General features: G+C 32.7%; 1 protein-coding gene across 5 annotated transcripts in view; it reads left to right on the forward strand.

Moving 5' to 3' along the window:
- The first annotated feature begins 422 nt into the window (after positions 1–422).
- Positions 423–21,179, forward strand: part of LOC135127736 (paired box protein Pax-5) — a 265,311-nt gene continuing 244,554 nt past the window's right edge. For all 5 annotated transcript variants that reach the window (XM_064054323.1, XM_064054325.1, XM_064054327.1 and 2 more), the window contains exon 1: positions 423–814. The gene's annotated coding sequence lies outside the window, so the exon portion shown is untranslated. The remainder of the gene's footprint in view (positions 815–21,179) is intronic.

Consider the following 21,179-nt stretch of genomic DNA (forward strand, 5'->3'; position numbering starts at 1 on the left):
AACCCACAATACAAACATTTTCGATAAAGCACGAATAAACACCGTACTTAGCGCTTTATTCTACATGCAACGATGTTTAACACAAACTTGCAATTGGAAAAATCACCCTAATTACAGTAGTTACAGTCCACACAACCCGACCAGATAACCAACGCCGCCATTTACATATCAACTTTCACACCAAAACTCACTCAACTCCAATTTCATTCAACCCATCGTTACCAATTCGGCCCATCCGACGCCCCATTACCTCCACCGACGCCCGTTACGACGCCTTCGCCCTCGCCGTCCGACGATTTCCGTCAATTTCCTGCGTTTGATATCAAACTATAACAATGGTACCTGTTGGTGGGGTTGTTGAATTCCCCTCCACATCAACAGGTGTACGCGATTCTTGAAGCATAACAGTGCGACGGGCACTCACTCGTCCGGCACAGTCGGAACAGAGAAGTCAGTGGATCGCATCCTTAAGCCGAGTCCGCGTGATCCTTGTTCCGGGACGCTTTCCGGACCCGACACACTTGATCGCCTCACCCAGCATCGAAATCTCCCGGTCGGTGTTCTGTGCCAGCGTCGACGTCTCCAGTGCTTCCGGGCTCCAGAGCTCGAGATCGGGGTTGTGGTGCTTCGGAATCCGCCGCCTGGAACTGGAAGTGCAGTGTGAAGGGTTGGAAAATTCTCTAAGTGACGGATGAAACGTTGGAAGAGATTGAGTGCTTGATGTTGAGGTTTTGATGTTGATGGTTCGGACCGGATTAAATTGTGTTGTGCGTGATTTGTGACTGTTTGTGTTTTCGTTCTTGAAGGACTTGAGGTGAGTGCTAGGATTAGGAAAATTAAATGGCCTTAGCAAATATTACTACCTACTTAACAAATTAATTAATTTAAATGAAAATATTCGAGACAGAGCTTAATAAGTACTTTTAAAGACCGCAGTTAGTGCAATTTTTATTTTTCTTAAGTTATCTTTAAATTTTAAAGGCAAGTTCAGAAAAAACTAGTGAACTTCCAAAAATAAACAATGACAATAAAACTCTTAAAAAAAAATTAAACAACCAAAATTGCAATAATTACACTGAAGACGAATAAAAGCTTCATTTTGTGCTACAGTCTCAAGAAAACCCAACGAAAAAAAAATGTGGTAAACTTTTAATCTCCGATATTTAAATTGCCCACATGGTCGTTAGCCGTGGTCGAATTTTAAGCACCGATATCCATTAGCGCATAAATATTAACGAAAGCCACAATGGTCTCCACAATCCCGATAAAGTTGTTGTCCAGAGCCCATAAACAATCCCCCACAATACCATGTAAAGCACGAAATATTTTTTAGCTTTGAAGAATTTCAGATGAAGATACACTCTGACTCCGTATTGTTTAACAATCCACGTATGAATAACAAATTTGAGCATTCTGAAACCCTCCATTTGCGCTATTTTCCCAGGCCGGATTATCGTGAATGACTTCACACTCGTTTTTAGCAGTCAAAGTCGAAACCTTTGTCTTATTGTGTTAAAAGATAATATTTAAATTTGGTTAATTTCGTTCGCAAGGTTTGTATTCATTATTCCGCGGATATTTCACATTTATTGAAGGTCAGTTCGATAACCTTCCGCCGTATCGCCAAAACAACCAATTTGACAAAATTTTTGGAATAATTAGCTAAACTTCCGTCGGTAGGAACATGGGTTTTGAGTCATGCCATTCCTAATGGAGACAACGAAATTTGCTTGGTATTTTAGCGAATTAATGGAAGTATGGAGTTAATGGGGGAATTAAGTGCCAGCTTCCTTATGGTCGCAGATGGCACTCAAAGTTTTATTTTCGCAGGAATAGGAAGAATATCTCGAATAAGCGCGATTCCAAATAATAAATAACGATATTTCTACAAATTTTCTGAGTTATTAAAATTTAGTGCTGAAAATTGTAGAATCCGTAGGTAATTAAAACTAATTACGCACTAATGTGCAGACATTTCTACCAAATTTTCGCATGTGTGGTTTTCGAAATTTAAGTCAGACGCCCTACTTTTCCAGTGATATCTGACACAGCTAGATAATATTTTTATATTATATACAACTTGACAGACAAATTTATTATTATTAAAAAAATTCTACAACGCAGTAAATTATAGGAATGATGTTTACATTAATAATTATAATATAAGGCTTCCACGTCATTATAAATCAGAAAACGTTGGAAGCTAATTTAGAACTTAATCTCGCACTTCACGTCCTAAAAAATTGATATAACAGTCTGATTTCGTAATCTTTTGGTCCGAACGATTTCAGCCACAATATGGCTCAAGTTTTCACTCTGAACAATTTTTTTTGTCGATAATTAATTACCGTCAGAGTGGAGAAGCTCCAAGCGTTAATTAAACCCGCTTTTATCTCTTTTGGAAGTGTGGCGTCCCTCGATCGCGACGCTCCAAAACGGAAATCCAAAATCCATAAACACACATTTGTTCTAATTAAATCAGAGGACATTCTACCAAACCAGTTCTTGTTATAGAACAGTAGACGTCCATCCGGTCGTTTAGCAGCAAGTGTCGAAATCCGTCTGGGAAAGGAAGATAGCAGTTACGCAAAATGGACAACCATCTACCCATAATTCGGCTAATTTCGCGTCCTGGCTATTTAAAATTCAGAGCTGAGCTTAATAGATGGCTATCTGCGACACGTGTATTTTCTCGCTTCGGATTGCTGAAATGCGAGACATTCCAATAAATCTCCAATAATTATCGACGAAGTCGCCCATAATTGCTAGACGGCACTTAATAAAATAATATCGGGTAATGTAGCACAGGTGCATGTGGGAATAGGTGCAAACAACGCGGATTCCGATTTATAGCGAGCTTTTTTTCGAGCTTTCCGAGATCCTGACATTAATGCGCTTCATAATTAATCCTCGAAAAATTCGCTTATCGATCGGATCTGAGTTTCTCTAGTGCGTATCTCGGAATTTGTTAATTGTGTAATGGCGACTCGTCGTTGTAAGTCATTAATGCATTAAGCGGGAATTATTTCATTTCGAAGCAATAATTTCCTGTAATGAGATAAGAAATTTATAATTCTGTAATAAAATGTAAAAGATGGCTCGGATTTTTCTGGCGATGCATTGCGAAAGGTTTTGTTAATTGCTGTTTTAATTATTTTGTTTATTTCTGCTGGCGATTGCTTTTTTGACTTAAATTGGAATTAATGTGCGTTTAGTAGTGGCGTTAATTAAATTATGTAGCGCTAGGCGTGTTTTGTTCCACTCGACTTGCTAAAAAATTTAAACAATGAGCTTTATTGTCGTTATTTATGTCCAGGCAAAAATGAAAGTGTCGAAATTTCGGCGATTGTACTTTATCATTAAGACAATACGGTGGTTAATTGGACGACAGGTGGCTATTTTATTATTATTGCGACTGGTTCGAACAAATGGCGCAATTTCAATTTTGTTTTTGTTGGGTTTTGTTGAGTTTTGCTAATTTGGTTCTTGTAGTGGTTAATTAATATGTTTTTGTGGTTATTTTTGGATAAATTGACTGTTCAATGACTTTTATAAATACTAAATTCAAAAATAAATATACAAAATGTCGAACGTTTTTGTGTGTGGCTGTTAATGGTTTCTCTTTTTTGTATAATTTCAAAATTTAATTCGGCAGCTTTGTTTTTATGTGCAAACCTCGATTTTGGGTAATTTTAATTTAAAGCATAAATCCTGAACATGAGTTCAGTATTTTCTTACTTAATATGATTAATATTTCAAAGATAAACTGCAATTCTTTTTTTTTTGCTTTTCGAGTTCCCTGTCACAGGTTCGGAAATGTAGAAGAAAATTCATCAAATTCAATTTAAAAATATTTTAAACTTGAAACTAGAAAATACCTTGAGTACGAGATGTAAATTTTAGCTTTCGAAACATGAAAAAAAAAATTGGAAACATTTTAGGCATACAAACATTGAAATTCCAACGATTTTATAAAATGAAAACTAAGCGAACATCAGGAGACAAACTTAAGAAATTATTAAGATGGAAATATTTCAGAAGTAATTTTGTACTAAAAATTCGAAATTCTATCAATGCTCATATTTTACTTCTGAAAACTTCAACCTCCTTCTGCATTAAAAAATATGTCAAGCTTTAAAATAACAGTATTTGATGAAAGTTTCAAAATGGACGTCAAGAGTTTTCATTTGAAATCTAATACTTAAATTTAAAATTTTAGAAGAAAAAGTCTTCAAAATGAATGTGGAAATTTTTCGAAAATAAAAGCTGAAAGAGATTTTAACTATCACATTGAAATTTTAGCTTTTGAAAATTGAAAAAACTAAATTGAAATCATTTTAGCCCAAATAATAAATTAACCTGAGTAAAAATTATGCAAACACTGAAATTCCAAAGATTTTAAAAAACGAAAACTAAAGAAACATCAGGAGATCAACTGAAGAAATAATTCACCCAAAAATGTTTCAGAAGTATTTTTTTCCTAAAAAGTCGAAGTTTTAACAATGCGCAGATTTTAATTCTGAAAACTTCAATCTTCTTTCTAAGAAGAATCGTAGATTAATCTACGTAAAACTAATGTAAACACTAAAATTCCAAAAATTTTATAAAATGAAAACTAAACGAACATCAGGAGATAAACTGAAGAAATAATTAAGCTGGAAATATTTCAGAAATAATTTTGTTCTAAAAATTAGAAATTCTATCAATGCTCATATTTTACTTCTGAAAACTTCAACCTCATTCTGCATTAAAAAATATGTCAAGCTTTAAAATAACAGTATTTGATGAAAGTCCCAAAATGGACGTCTAGAGTTTTCAGTTTTTATCTAATACTGAAATTTAAAATTTTAAAAGAAAAATCTTCAAAGTGAATGTGTAAATTTTTCGAAAATAAAAGCTGAAAGAGATTTTAACTATCAAATTGAAATTTTAGCTTTTGACAATTGAAAAAACTAAATTAAAATCATTTTAGCACAAATGATAGATTAACGTGAGTAAAAATTATGCAAACACTGAAATTCCAAAGATTTTAAAAAATAAAAACTAAAGGAACATCAGGAGATCAACTGAAGAAATTAATGATTAACCTAAAAATATTTCAAAAGTAATTTTTTCCTAAAAACTCGAAGTTTTAACAATGCGCAGATTTTAATTCTGAAAATTTCAACCTTCTTTCTAAGAAAAATCGTCGATTAATCTTCGTAAAAATAATGTAAACACCGAAATCCCAAAGATTTTATAAAACGAAAACTAAATGAACATCAGGAGATAAACTTAAGAAATAATTAAGCTGGAAATATTTCAGAAGCAATTTTGTTCTAAAAATTAGAAATTCTATCAATGCTCATATTTTACTTCTGAAAACTTCAACCTCCTTCTGCATTAAAAAATATGTCAAGCTTTAAAATAACAATATTTGATGAAAGTTCCAAAATGGACATCAAGAGTTTTCAGTTGATATCTAATACTGAAATTTAAAATTTTAGAAGAAAAATCTTCAAAATGAATGTGAAAATTTTTCGAAAATAAAAGCTGAAAGAGATTTTAAATATCACATTAAAATTTTAGCTGCTGAAAATTGAAAAATCTAAATTGAAATCATTTTAGCCCAAATGATAGATTAACCTGAGTAAAAATTATGCAAACACTGAAATTCCAAAGATTTTAAAAAACGAAAACTAAAGAAACATCAGGAGATCAGCTGAAGAAATAATTCACCCAAAAATGTTTCAGAAGTATTTTTTCCTAAAAAGTCCAGGTTTTAACAATGCGTAAATTTTAGTTCTGAAAACTTCAACATTCCTTGTAAGAAAAATCGTAGATTAACCTAAGTAAAAATAACGTAAACACTGAAATTCCAAAGATTTTATAAAATGAAAACTAAACGAACATCAGAAGATAAACTGAAGAACTAATTAAGCTGGAAATATTTCAGACGTAATTTTGTTCTAAAAATTCGAAATTCTATCAATGCTCATATTTTATTTCTGAAAACTTCAACCTCCTTCTGCATTAAAAAATATGTCAAGCTTTAAAATAACAGTATTTGATGAAAGTTTCAAAATGGACATCAAGAGTTTTCATTTGAAATCTAATACGGAAATTTAAAATTTTAGAAGAAAAAGTCTTCAAAATGAATGTGGAAATTTTTCGAAAATAAAAGCTGAAAGAGATTTTAACTATCACATTGAAATTTTAGCTTTTGAAAATTGAAAAATTTAAATTGAAATCATTTTAATCCGAATGATAGATTAACCTGAGTAAAAATTATGCAAACACTGAAATTCCAAAGATTTTAAAAAATGAAAACTAAAGGAACATCAGGAGATCAACTGAAGAAATAATTAACCCAAAAATGTTTCAGAAGTAATTTTTTCCTAAAAAGTCCAGGTTTTAACAATGCGCAGATTTTAATTCTGAAATCTTCAACCTTCCTTGTAAGAAAAATCGTAGCTTAACCTAAGTAAAAATAATGTAAACACTGAAATTCCAAATATTTTATAAAATAAAAACTAAACGAACATCAGGAGATAAACTGATGAAATAATTAAACTAGGAATATTTCAGAAATAATTTTGTTCTAAAAATTCGAAATTCTAACAATGCTCATATTTTACTTCTGAAAACTTTAACCTCCTTCTGCATTAAAAAATATGTCAAGCTTTAAAATAACAATATTTCATGAAAGTTTCAAAATGGACATCAAGAGTTTTCATTTGAAATCTAATACTGAAATTTAAAATTTTAGAAGAAAAGTCTTCAAAATGAATGTGGAAATTTTAAAAAAATAAAAGCTGAAAGAGATTTTAACTATAACAGAGAAATTTTAGCTTTTGAAAATTGAAAAAAATTAATTGAAATCATTTTAGGCCAAATGATAGATCAACCTGAGTAAAAATTATGCAAACACTGAAATTCCAAAGATTTTAAAAAATGACAACTAAAGGAACATCAGGAGATCAACTGAAGGAATAATTAAGCTTAAAATGTTTCAGAAGTAATTTTCTTCTGAAAAGTCCAAATTGTAACAATACGGAGATTTTAATTCTGAAAACTTCAACCTTCTTTCGCAAAAAAAAACAAAAGAATGAGCTATATACATATAACATAATTTGATTAAAGTTACTGAAATCAAGAGTTATTGTTTGAAGTACCTATAATACTTTAATACGAAAATCTAGAGGATAAACCTTCAAAATTAAAGTGGAATTTTAGACGAAGTGGAGTTTTCCAAATGGAAAATAATATAATGAAGATTAAAAAGGTTAAACAATTTTTAGATTTTTATTTTGTCATAATATGCCCAGTGCTTTTGTCTTTTTCTTTTATTATGGACGTTGTAATATCTGTCAAAAATTTTGACAAACGAAAGAATTGCGCAAAACTGAATGAATCACACGAACTACCTAAGACCTGCTTCCTCGTTCTAAATTACTCCAAGATAATAATAACTACGTAAAAACCAACTTCACAGCTATCCTCCTGCCACACCCACAACAATTCCAAATCGCCATCTACTTCTATCAAAAAATCACAACGAATTCCTAACAAGTTCCTCATTACCTGTGAGATCTAGTTCCATTCACATATCCCATCCACGCAAAAAATCTCCCTCTTAATTCCCTTCACCACAGAAAACGCCTCTAATTATCATCACCGTTGACTTAAGGACACATTTAAGTCAAATTCTTCGCGTCGATTATCTTAATGCAACCGTACTTTTCTAGTAAACATTCTCCAGACAACTTAATTTATTTAATGATAGACTTAAGTTACAACTTCGAAAAGCAAATACTATAATTCCGAACGCATTAATTCGCGTTCCCACAAATCCGACAGTAACGCGCCATTATTACCAACTTTAAAATTTAAAATTCCGCGAGTCCGATTTACGCAAATTAATTCACGCCAACAATCTGATCGGTAGTTGGCAACACCCCCGCTAGGCGGCGATACGGCGGCGGAAGTGAACAAGGCTTTTTATCACGGTTACGACGAGTATTAAACTCGGCGGAGCGGACCAGCGAAAGCATGGGTCGGGTTGCGCCGACGGGCGCGAGGATGACCCAGCTGGGCCGCCGGCGTGTAGTTATTTTGTCCATGCTGGTGCTTCGCCCATTGTTGTGGCGATTTTTTGATGTTTCCAGCGGCGGAGTGATGGGGGGAGGTCGGGACGCCACTGCCGGTACACCGAGAAAAATTTCGTTCAAACATTAAAATCACTATCAATTTTTAAATTATAGATGCTCTAAAATCTTCTAATAGCAGTGATAATAATAATGACAAAAAAACAATGTTTAACATCTACACTAGTTTTTTTTACTCACTATAACAAAATTGTTAATACGGATGAAAGAATATTAGATTTCTTCCAAGTATCGTCAAAAAACTCCCAGATTTTAATTTAGTATGAGTAGTATTAGTAATGTATATGAGGAACATAATTTTTGACAGTCCATAACAAAAGATAAATGACAAAAGACTAAGGGAATCTAAAAATTCTTTCAATTTTTTCATCTTTGTTATATCATTTTCCATTTGGAAAATTTCTTCCTTTTTTTACTCATGACTTAAAGCTTCGATTTTCAAAAGCATTCCACATTAATTTCGAATATTTGTGTTCTATTATTTCTTATTTCATAATTAAAATCTCTCAGCTTTGATTTTCAAAAAATTTTCATATTAATAATGAATTTAGATTTTAAAGTTTCCGTATTATATTCCAAATAATAGCTCTTGATTTCAATTTTGAAACTTTTTTGAATACTAGTTAGAAACTGCTTGACTTTTTTTAGAAGAACGGTTTCAAAATTAAAATCTCTGCCTTGTTTAAATTCTTTTCTAGGTTTCAAAACCTAAAATTTAAGTCTCACAGTTAAAATCTCTTTCAGCTTTGATTATAAAAAAAGTCCACCTTAATGTCAAATATTTGTCCTAATTTCTAAATTCCGTACGAATTTCTGCTGATTTTAATTTTGAATTTTTTTGAAACCTCGTCAGAAAACGCATGATTCTCTTTTTAGAAGAAAAGTTTCAAAATTAAAATCTAAGCGTTATTTAATTAAATTCTTTTCCAAGTTTCTAAACTAAAATTTAAGTCTCACAATTAAAATCTCTTTCAGTTTTGATTATAAAAAAAATCTACCTTAATTTAGAAGTTTCTGTATAAATTTCGAATTATAACTGCTGATTTCAAACTTTGAAACTTTTTCAAAAGCTAGCTCGACTATTTTTTAGAAGAAAAATCTGAGCGTTGTCTAATTTTTTTCTAAACTTAACTTAAAATTTAAGTTTAACGCCTAAATTTTTTCAACTTTAACTTCAATCGCGTCAAATATGTATTCCTAATCATTTTTTTTTTTAGTTAAATGAATGATGGAAGTTTACAAGATTAAAAAGAATTTGACTTTCTCAGAGAAAAAATTCAAATAATAGCTCCTGGTATCAATTTTGAAACATTATTTAGATTTAGCCTGACATTTTCTGAAAATTAAAATCTGTACAGGTTATTAAAATTTAGACTAAAAAAAAATTACTACTACCAGAGGTGGTATTATTTTTAAAATGCTCTAACTTGAATATAAATACGAATAAGTGTAACAATATGTAATTTTTCCGAAAAATCATGAATTAATTTGAGTGTTCCAGTAGACAAAATTATCTATTGGAAATAAATTCCTATTCACCAAGAATTAAACTTTTCTCAGTGTACCGTCCGAATTCTTCGTTCCGGAAGCCGAATTGCCTCATTGGCCCAATCTAATTACACACATTTTCGAGCAAAATGTTCTGCTTTCTAGAACCGATTTTGCATCACACTTGCGTAATTCCAGCGCGATCCCAAATTTTTGCGATATTCGCGAACTCTGTTGCCGCGTCCGCGTTGTACTCGTCTGATCAGAAATAAATACAATGTATAATTTTCAACTCGGTAATTTCCTTTAATGTATAATATCATAATGTATGAAGTACTCGATGCTCGCTTATTACCCGGAAGATTTCTGCGCGGATTTTTAGCTCTTCGCAAATAGCAATTCTGGAGTTAATTGCAAAGGGCTGGGCGCTATTTTTCGAATAGTTCCGAAGGCGCAATTAAAGTGGATTTTTGACGAGGATTTCTGTTTCTGCGTGAAGCCGTGAGGTGGATTTTAGCTAATTACAAGCTATCACAATGCAATAAATCATTGTTTTATGGCCGAGGTTTATGAGACACTAAATTTTGCTAAATTAATGGTAATCATGATTAATACGCCTTAATAGAGGATTAGTAGGAAGGAAAATGATTGGGTATGTCCACGTTTTGGGGCTTGAATTGTAATTATAATTAAATAGGTAAATAATGCGTAAATTTTTTCTTTCTTTGATTAGTTATGCAGGATTTCCTACGTGTTTACATTCTATTTAAATGATATCCGTCTTAAAATGTCCTTTAACATCTTTCTCACAGAGTTCCTTTACATTATTCGTAAGATATATCAAGGCGATAATAAGCTTTATGTCAGCATTCTTGCTATAGAAATGGTGTTGTGTAAACGGAAATTTGTATTAAAATTTTATACAGCCTCAAATAAGATAAGAACAGACTTTTATTAATAATGAATCTAATAGTTTCGCGCGCAGACCGCCACAGACAGACCGACGGAAACGCGTTACTCACTTTTATTTAAAAAATCGTCTACAAAGTAACATCAAAACCAGCTAAAATTCGCTCTTATTTAAACGACTTCCGCATCAAGTGCAAAAAACTTCTACCTTTCATTGTTGCTCACTTTTTAGACCTCGTTCCTGCAAAAGGCACAAAGCAATCAATTCTCAAAGGTCCCAATAACGCTTCCTTTGTATTTTGCTCCCCAACAAAACAAATAATAACAATAATTTCTGCATGCCTATTTCCAGAAGAATACAGCACACAGAAACCTCTTGCTCCTAACGTTCCATTTTTTCAATTTGCGCATTTTTTTCCGGCCAGAATAAACTTTTGTTTGTCGATGAATAATAGCACTTCGAATAATAACGCTAACTCGCCTAACATCCATAACACTTTTTGCGAAATTATTCCAAATAATAATCGGTTTTGCGATGCTCTCTGATCACAATTTTAATTGCGCAACTTTTTCTCAGTTCCTCTTCCTACATTCCGAGGTTTTCGATTCGCAGACCGTATGAATACGCAAGTGCTTAAGTCAGTTTTGACGTTTCGGGCGTCTTCGCCTTAACTTATTGCGTTATCAGTCGAAATTTTCATATTATCGGTGGCGACTTGCATTGTCTCACGCCGCTTGCTTTGCATAATTATCACTTTTATGACTGAGGAATATATTTTTTTTGAAACGTAGATTTTTGCAGAATTTAATTAAATTTTCGTGTCGGTGGGATTAGTATGCATCGTGATGCGTAATCAGTCAGTTTTATGGGGGCTATTAATGGAAGATGTCGTCTTCGAAGTGCGTGACAACTTGTTTATGCGAAGCGCGTAATCGTCATCAGTGTAAAAATTCCAAGTGGGAAAAATGAAACAGTAATAATAACGAGGATAATGCCACTGTGTTTACAAAGCGACAGAAATTTAAAATAGAATTGCGTTTTACAATTAATGTATACTTATTAATACACAAGTTCATAACGGCAACATGTTGTATTTTTGACTACAAGAACTCGTACATGAAGAACAAAAAAATCAGTGTCAAATCCTCTACATCATTGTCAAAATTTTTGAAAATCGAAGCTTTGAGGACAATTATGAAAATTTAACTTTGAATTTTTTTTAAAGTGGAGTTTTTATGTAGAATGTCATGTAAAAATGGTATACGAAAAGGACAAAACCAAATTTTCTAAGTAAAAGTGATTATTTTTAAATTGCAAAAGAAGTCTATATTTTATTCTCTATAATTAAAAAGTAAGTTTTCTAACTAAAAGATAATATAGTGAAGAAGAAACGTCAAAGCATTTCGTAACGATTTTTTCGAAAATGAAATTTGTAGACGACTTTTTTAAAAGTGAAATTTTTCCTTCAAATTTCGGCCAAATTTTGACATTTTCGAAACTCAACTAAATACATTTTCCTGTAGATTTCGAGCTCCAGAACTCACTTCCGGGCTCGTTTCTTTGATAGCTGCACCCGTTTTCTCAGAATCGACAATTGAAATTAAGAAATTTTTAGAAATCTTCAAAAATTCGCATTTCTTACCGATTCTAGCGAAAATTTTGCTCCGTGACCCTAAACATTCTATATTTTTGGAATCAGCAAGTCGAGATTTATATCCCTGAATTTTTTCAGAATTTTTAGACGACTTTTTTAAAAGTGAAATTTGTCCAATGGTCCCCCTTTCTTCAAATTTCGGCCAAATTTTTACATTTTCGAAACTCAACTAAATACATTTTCTTGGAGATTTCGAGCTGTAGAACTCAATTCCGAACTCGGTTCTTTGATAACTGCAACCGTTTTTCCAGAATCGACCCTTGAAATATCGAAATTTTTGAAATTTTCAAAAATTCCGTACCGATTTTTTCGAAAATGTTGTTTGACGATTAGTTAAACGCAAATAAATAAGGGTATTCCAAAAATTGCTTGAGGGAGTTAATACTAAAAATCACATATGAGAAAAAAAAAATATATTTTTTAAGAGACGTCTTGGTCTCATGCTTTTGCATTTCAGATCAAAAGGTAATCTTTCAGGAGGGAATTTTTGAATAATGAAAAAGTAAAGAAATAATATTAAAATTGATTTGGATTTCACAAATGATGTCCTCCTATACAAGTTGATAAATACTGGGTGCTTTGTTTTTGACTGTGTGATTATTTTTTAATTTCAAAAGAGGTCTATAGTTTCATCCTAGAAATTTTTAATTATTAATATTCAACTTCAACGTGTAAATCTTTCACAACTAAAGAAAATAAATCAAAAACACAACAATGAAATCAAGAGGTCTTATTTAAAATCTAGTATCGAAACTTCAAAATTTAAACGTCAAATTTTCTATATCAATGTCAAAATTTTTTGAACATAAAAATAGAAGATACTACTGAAAAATCCGATATATGAAATTATAAATATAGAATTTTTTTCAGAAACTTTGTTTGAATTTGTTGCTCTACAGGCGAAAAAATAATTCTTTCATCAGGGAAACTCTGAAAAGTGAAAAAGTACAGGATACAATTACAAACTGATTTGTGTTTCACATTGTAATTATCTACTGTATGTTATATTTTTGTGTGTGGTTATTTTCCGTTTTCCTATAATAGATTTGTTGTCCGTTGTCTGGTAATATAGATTATTTACGCTTCCAAAAATGTAAAAGTAGTATGTATTTCAAAATATATGAAGCTGTCAAAACGAAACAAGAATAAATCGAACAACAAAATTTAAATTTAGACAAACCTTTTAGGATCTAATATTGAAACTTCAAAACTTAGAAGTCAAATTTTGGAAATGATTTTCGAAATTTTCAAAAAACTGGAAATTTGTGGACAATCAAGAAACTTTAACCTTTCCTTTAGTCATTCTGGTAACTTCTAACATGATTCTTTTGTTAAGAGGACGTCGTAGAAAACTGATAAGACAACATAGCAACACCAAGTTTTCTAAGTGAAAATTTAATATAGTGTAGAAGAAATGTGAAGATATTTGTTTAAGTTAGTCAAAACGAAAAAAATAAACACTTTCCAAAATTACTGGTTCGCATTTCTTGATGAAATTAACACTGAAAAATCAGATATATGAAAAAAATATATATATTTTTTTTCAGAAACTTTGTTTGAAATTGTTGCTCTACAGATGAAAAAATAATTCTTTCATCAAGGAAACACTGAAAAGTGGAAAATTAAAAGAAACAATTACAAACTGATTTGTGTTTCACATTGTAATTATCTACTGTATGTTCTATTTTTGTGCGTGGTGATTTTTAGTTTTTCTATAATAGATTTATTGTCCGTTGTCTGGTAATATAGATTATTTACGCTTCTAAACATGTAAAAGTACTATTTCAAAATATATGAAGCTGTCAGAACGAAACAAGAATAAATCGAAAAACAAAACTTAAATTTAGACAAACCATTTATGATCTAATATTGAAGCTTCAAAACTTAGAAGTCAAATTTTGGAAATTATTTTCGAAATTTTCAAAAAACTGGAACTTTGGGGACAATCGAGAAACTTTAACCTTTCCTTTAGTCATTCTGGTAACTTCTAACATGATGCTTTTTGTTAAGAGGACGTCGTAGAAAACTGATAAGACAACATAGCAAAACCAAGTTTTCTAAGTGAAAATTAATATACTGAAGAAGAAAAGTGAAGATATTTGTTTAAATTAGTCAAAAGGAAATAAAAAAACACTTTCCAAAATTACTGGTTCACGTTTTTTTGATGAAATTAACATTGAAAAATCAGATATATGAAATAAAAAAATATATAATTTTTTTCAGAAAATTTGTTTGACATTGTTGCTCTACAGATAAAAAAATCATTCTTTGGTCACAGAAGAAAAATTTATAATCTTTTTTAACAAGACCGGATTTAAGGGCATTTATAGCATTCGTACTTTCTAGGAACCTGGAAAATAAAGATTTAAGAGATCGGGAATGAAAAAATACTCGAAATAATAATTATTGTGTTTTTACTAATTACATTTTTTTATTAAGTCTGTCACATTATGGACAATTTATACGATAAATGCCGCAAAATAAAGGAAGCATCTTGAAGAGTTTTGAGAAAAGATTATATCGAAATTTTGTATTTTCTAGCCCTTAGTAATCTCAGTATCAATTAAAATGGATCACCGAAAGCGGCTGCATGTGTCATAAATTTATATAAATAAGCAAACTTTTACCGTGAGTTAAAAAATTTGTTAATTTTCGCTAGAATTTGCATCTCTTCAAGTAAACTGTTCCTTAGTTGTTTACGCTTTCGTTAGTTTCGGAAAACATCCTATACTTATTTTTAATAAATATCCATTGTGCTCTGACCAATACTCTTTCTGCATTTTCCCATGTTTTTTTCTTTGTGCGCCTAAACGGCTCTCGTTGCTCAAGTGCAGGTGCAATAATTTAAGGATTCCATGTCTTGCTCAACTCAACTCGATGAAAGGTTAGATGTGAAGCTTGATGAACGAAATGTACCATTAAATCTTAATGTCCGTCTGCGCGATAAAAATCCCGCATCGAAGTGAACAAAGCGAAAGGTTAGGGTTTTAACGCGATATTAATTGCTATTTCCGATTATGCAACGAACCCCGTGAATGCAGATAGGTACATAACCTTCTGTCCGCAAGTTTTGCAACAAGATGGATGTTGACTTTACATACGGAATGCCTAGATGTGAATCTTAATGTTAGTTGTCAATACCCTGCGAATATTTTTAAACTTAATTGAGAAGTTATTTTACATAATAGTGTCTGAGCTTACGACATTTGCAGTCAATCAACCGTTAAACTTACTTTACATTTGGAAAAATCTCCGGTTTTACACACAAACGAATTATGCAACTCGTTAATTGATAATAACAGTAGTCGCAGGTATTTACATACTGAATTGAACCTCCACGACAGGAAAAATAGCGATACTGTAATCTCGAGGCTCGAGCTCGATAATAAACAAATTTCATTCGTCGCCGTTATATTCTACATCTCGTTTATCACCTTTATGTGTTCCGGCAGATATTATCACTATCATTATTTTAAAGTTTGCGTGTACGTTAACGATCGCTTATTCATATTTTTCCGAAGTTTTTGTTGCGAAAAGCCCTGCCTCGGCCAATTCTGGTCAGCTAGACTTTATTGCAGTCGAGTTCCACAAGACACAAGTCCGGAATGCAAAATGACGAATATGTCCGAAACGTCGCTCGTAAATAACATGACACTCTATACTTAACAATACTTTTCCTTAAATCATTCCAATTGCTACATTTGCCGAATTTAAACTGCCGCGAAATGCAAATATCTCGCTGCTTGCGTCAGCTGGACTCGAACGGCCGAATTTAAATTTTGCGATTTTTTTTTTAATTAAACAAATCGCAATTATTGTTTATTAACGAAACGTCTCCGCGTCCCTTCTCCGATTAACATAATATTTGCATTCCGTCGGTACGTTTCGCGTGATGTAACCAAGAGAAACGGGAGTTATAATTTTCGCAAATTTTCTACTTCTGTTTTAAGTAATTATTTAAATCGTCGTTCCTGTATTGTAATTGAATTGCGAGGCGAGTTGTTAATAAATGCGCTTATATGGATTATTTGCAATTAAACATCGACTGAAACGGCTAATGCAAATTGCAGATATTCATTACATGCAACAAAACTAAAATTAACTAGGTATTAATGTGCGTAATAATAATAAGAATTTTTATAAGTCGTTACGTAAGTACGATTTTCATTCATGTTTTCTCCGCAACTATCTTGAAGTGTAATTTCAATATCTTTCAAAATTGAGTACATAATGGTATGTTTGTTATGTAAAGTAATATAAAAAAATCATCGAGGCGTAAATTGTTAATTTAAAAAGTGGCGAAAGTCGGGAGGGTAATGAACGTTGAGCGTCCTGTAATTTCCATTGTCTGTTTAAACTAGTAATAGACAGATATGTCAGTCATCTGTATATCCTCTTTGTCCCAAATGTTTCAGAACACGGTTAAAATTATTTCTTTGGATTGTATGACTCGATTTCGTAAAGCTGCAACTCTCTGTCTTCTTCTAGCAAATCGTATCAAATAGAAACAAAAAATATATCAAATCAACTTCCTAATTCAGGAATTTCTTCATTATAAATTTCAATCGACTTTTGCTTAATAAAATTTGAGAAGACAACGTTATAATATTTTTGGAATGGTTAATTTATACAGGATGCAAAGTTTTAGACTATCGGTTTTGTAGTTTTAAAGTTAAAATGCAAAATTTGGATTTTTTGGTTAACGTTAAACATGATCTTCTTAAAATGCATGTCAAATTTTATCAGTAGTATTTGCTCATGATAAAACTGATTTTGGCAAATACTTTCTAAGTAAATGAAGGCCAACTGGACGGGGCTGGTACTTGCCAAGACAACACTGATTTTGCCAAATGACATACCCTCTAAGACAATAATGAGTGGAGGATATATCATCCACCCTTTATTTTTTTAGAGGGTACGTCATTTGGCCAAAATCAGTCTAATCCTAGTAAGCCCCGTCCACTCGTTATTCATTTTCTTTGAGAGTGGGTCATTTGCCAAAATCAGTCTTACCTTGGTAAGTACAAGCCCCGCCCACCCGCCCTTTATTTTCTTAGAGAGTAGGTGATTTGCCAAAATTACTAGTCTCACCCACCCGCTCTTTGTCTTCTTACAGGGAATGCCATTGGGCATCATAAGAAAACAAAATTCGTAAAATCAAATCTTATAATTTTTGGAAAGATCTGAATTTATTTATTAGCGGATGTGCCATTTGGCAAAATTAGAGATCTTGGCAACTAGATACAGGCTCCGCCCTTTATTGTCTTCGGTGATATGCCATTTGACAATATCAGTTTTATCTTAGGAAGTACTAGCCCCGCCCACCCGCCCATTATTTACTTGGAGAGTAGGCCATTTGCCAAAAACAGTTTTATTAAAACAAGTTCTAGCCCCGCTCGTCCACCCTTTATTTTCTTGAAAAGTATATCATTTGGCAATATCAGGCTGATCTTAGCAAGTCCTATTCCCTTTAAAAAATAAAGGGCGGGTGGGTGGGGCCAGCACTTTCCATGATTAGACTGATTTTGCCAATTGATATACCCTTTAAGAAAATAAAAGGCGGGTGGGTGGGGCTAGTGTTTGCCCATGATAAGACTGATTATGACAAATCATCTACTCTCTAAGAAAATGAAGGACGAGTAGATGGGGCTTGTACTTGCTAAGATAACACTGATTTCGCCAAATGACAAACCCTCTAAGAGAATAAAGCTGAGACTGCCGAAGAAAATAAAGGGCGGGTTGGCGGGGCCAGTACTTGCCAAGACAGGAGTGATTTTGCCAAAGGACATATCCCCTAAAACAACAAAGGGCGGGTGGGCGGGTTTAGTATTTGCTCATGAAAAAAATGATTTTGGCAGATACTCTCTAAGAAAATGAAGAGCAAGTGGACGGAGCTGGTACTTGCCAAGATAAGACTGATTTTGTCAAATGACATACCCTCTAAGACATTAATGGGTAGAAGATATATCATCCACCCTTTATTTTTTAGAGAGTAGGTCATTTGCCAAAATCAGTCTTATCTTGGTAAGTACTAGCCCCGCCCACCCACCCGTTATTTTCTTAGCGACTAGGTGATTTGCCAAAATCAGTTTTACTTTAACAAGTACTAGCCCCGCCCACCCGCCCTTTGTTATGTTACAGGGTACGTAACAAAATTCGTAAAATCAAATCTTATAATTTTTGGAACGATCTGAATGTATGTATTAGAGGATATACTATTTGCCAATATCAGTCTTATCTTGGCAAGTACTAGCCCCGCCCGCCCACCCTTTATTTTCCTAGCGACTAGGTGATTTGCCAAAAACAGTTTTACTTTGACAAGTACTAGCCCCGCCCACCCGCCCTTTATCCTGTTAGAGGGTATGTCATTTGGTATCATAAGAAAACAAAATTCGTAAAATCAAATCTTATAATTTTTGGAAAATCAGTCTTATTTTGACAAGTATTAACCCCGCCCACCCGCCCATTATTTACTTGGAAAGTAGGCCATTTGCCAAAATCAGTCTTATTAAAGCAAGTTGTATCAGTTCCGTAGTTTCGAAGATTATCTGTCTAATAAAATCTGCAACAAACGACGGACAGACGAAAACGGAAAACCAAATACCAAACGAAATAATGACAAGATGGCTTAGAAATTAAAATTTCACGTAATATACTGTCACAAACGAAAATCTACCTTTCAGGTCTTAAGAAAGAATTGTTTGGGGTCGGGGTGGTTCTGGAGCTTTTCTTAATATCTTTTTTTTATTTTCGTCACAATTTACATATAAAATCCCTAAATTTGAAATTGTTAAATAAAATACTGAATGTTTGGAAGAATTATTTTTTTAATTTCTGCTCTAGTTGACCGTGACGCGTGTAGATCAGCAGAAATTTAGAAAATCTATATATTTGTTTAAAGATAATTTTTTTTCGGCAATATTCCTTTTAAATAATTTTAACTTTACCTGTTTACATAATATTTAGTATGAACACAGGAAAGAGAAATATTAGAACATAATAAAAATCTACTTAAAAAATTTAAGTCAAGATAATTCTTCTAGAATCTTCTTAAAAAAATCTACAAATTTACAAATTTGAACTCATTGCATGTTTCCTCGACATTTCATAATTCCTAGAACATGAAAAAGTAGCCCCATCGAAACCATGTATTGTTGCGTTTTTGTTTAGTTCTGTTGATACTGAAACTTCGTAACATTTTTCAGTGACACGTGTTGGTTTTACCAAAGAAGTTCAGATTACGTGACGTTCTGAATATTTTCTTTTAAGAAAAAATCTTCGACCACGTTGCTTTTAAACAAATTCGACGATTTTCTTCAGTAAATGTGAGACGAAAACGGTACTAACGTACTATTAATTCTGAATAGAATAACTCGAATAACTCGAAACTCAAAAATAACAGCTGTTTTAAAAATTCTCGGAACTACATTAAAATATTAAATTAAAATGGTAATTATTCCATTTCAATTTTGGTCGATTCCAGCAAGCTGTTTTTTCGGCGCTCTTCGGCCACCTCTCCACTGAACTGTTATCCATCGTTGTTTTACTCCAGCCGAACTAGATGAATGAATTTTTTCCCCGGTTGTACTTTTCGGTCTAATACTCGTCGCCAGAAAAAAGCAAATTGCGCATAAAGAAGTTGAGACACGGTTTGATTAGACGGTATCGCTCGCAGACATCGAGGTGTGAGAAAGCAATAAGAAGTTAATCATGCATGGACAAAGCATCGTTAACGGGATCCATTCTTTCATTCTTACTTTACAGAAGTCGCCGTGTATCGTACTATTTGTAAATATTAAATCATTTGTCGTCGAACGACGTCGGTACGTTAAGTGTTTATATTAACATGATTTATGTCGCGACAATTAATAAATCAATGCATATTTATCGATGCTATTAGTCGATTTATCGACGGTTTCTAAATTAATTCCGCCGCGAATTAATAACAGAAATTGTTTCTGCGAATCTTCGATAAATCGTCGAGATTCGACGACGTTCGAAGGCGTTTTAGAATTTCAAATTCTCACATAGTGCATTGACGATCTTGCGAGATTACAGATTGGCGGTTTTATAGTGGCTGAACTAGTACAACTTTGTTGCGAACACAGATTTTATTATACGTAATTGAAAAAAATTCGCTTGGTATGAATCGTTCGCTATTGTTGTATTTCATTTTTAGTTGGCAGCACTGGCTGGATTTACCACCATAAATTCCAAGCCTACAACTAAGTGACATTTATGATTCTGCATGAAAACCGCGACTGCGAGAGTAAAGTACTTTATACATGTGTGCATAAAGTCAGTTCGTTAGCACCTCGCAAAAATCAAATCCTTTTGGAATACTGTACTTAGAAGTATCTAATCGAGTAGTTCAGATCCTATTATCACAGAGTTCGTAATTAGTGTTATCCGAAAAAGTAAATTTTTTTTATAAAGTGAGGGCTAACATGTTTCGGTACCTACTAGTACCATCATCAGACATTATCTATCGAGCGTCCTTAAAAAAAAATTAAAAATGTTTTTTGAAAAAGAAAAACCAAGTTAAAACACAGAAGGAGAAAAAACCTTCGCTTCCATTCTCCCTCTTCGTTTCTGCCTTGTCTATCTCATCTTCAATCAGCAATTAATAGCAATTAATACCTTTCCGCCGTCATGTTTGCAAGCCGTCCCCAAGAAAAATCTTATCCGACTTCGTATCTCCAACACGAGACAGTCCGCATGTTTCAAAAATAACTAAAACGTGCTGAAATAATTTCATGTTAATGATAATCACTGCCACTAATAACCGTCTGTTGGTTTATCTAGCGCTTTTTCTGAATCTCTTCCTTATAATCAGGACTATGGTCAAAAAAGACAGCGCTTGGTGGTAATGACAGTGATCCGAATAGGTTTACTCTGAAAACGGTTATCAGTGCTGGGGTGTAAACCATTAACACGTCGCCATACACGTGCACTGAAAAACCTGAGAATTCTAATTATT

This window comes from Zophobas morio, unplaced genomic scaffold (genome assembly GCF_036711695.1).
Source record: "Zophobas morio isolate AGI-343-1 ecotype UQ-CSIRO unplaced genomic scaffold, CSIRO_AGI_Zmor_V1 ptg000012l, whole genome shotgun sequence".
NCBI lineage: Eukaryota > Metazoa > Arthropoda > Insecta > Coleoptera > Tenebrionidae > Zophobas > Zophobas morio.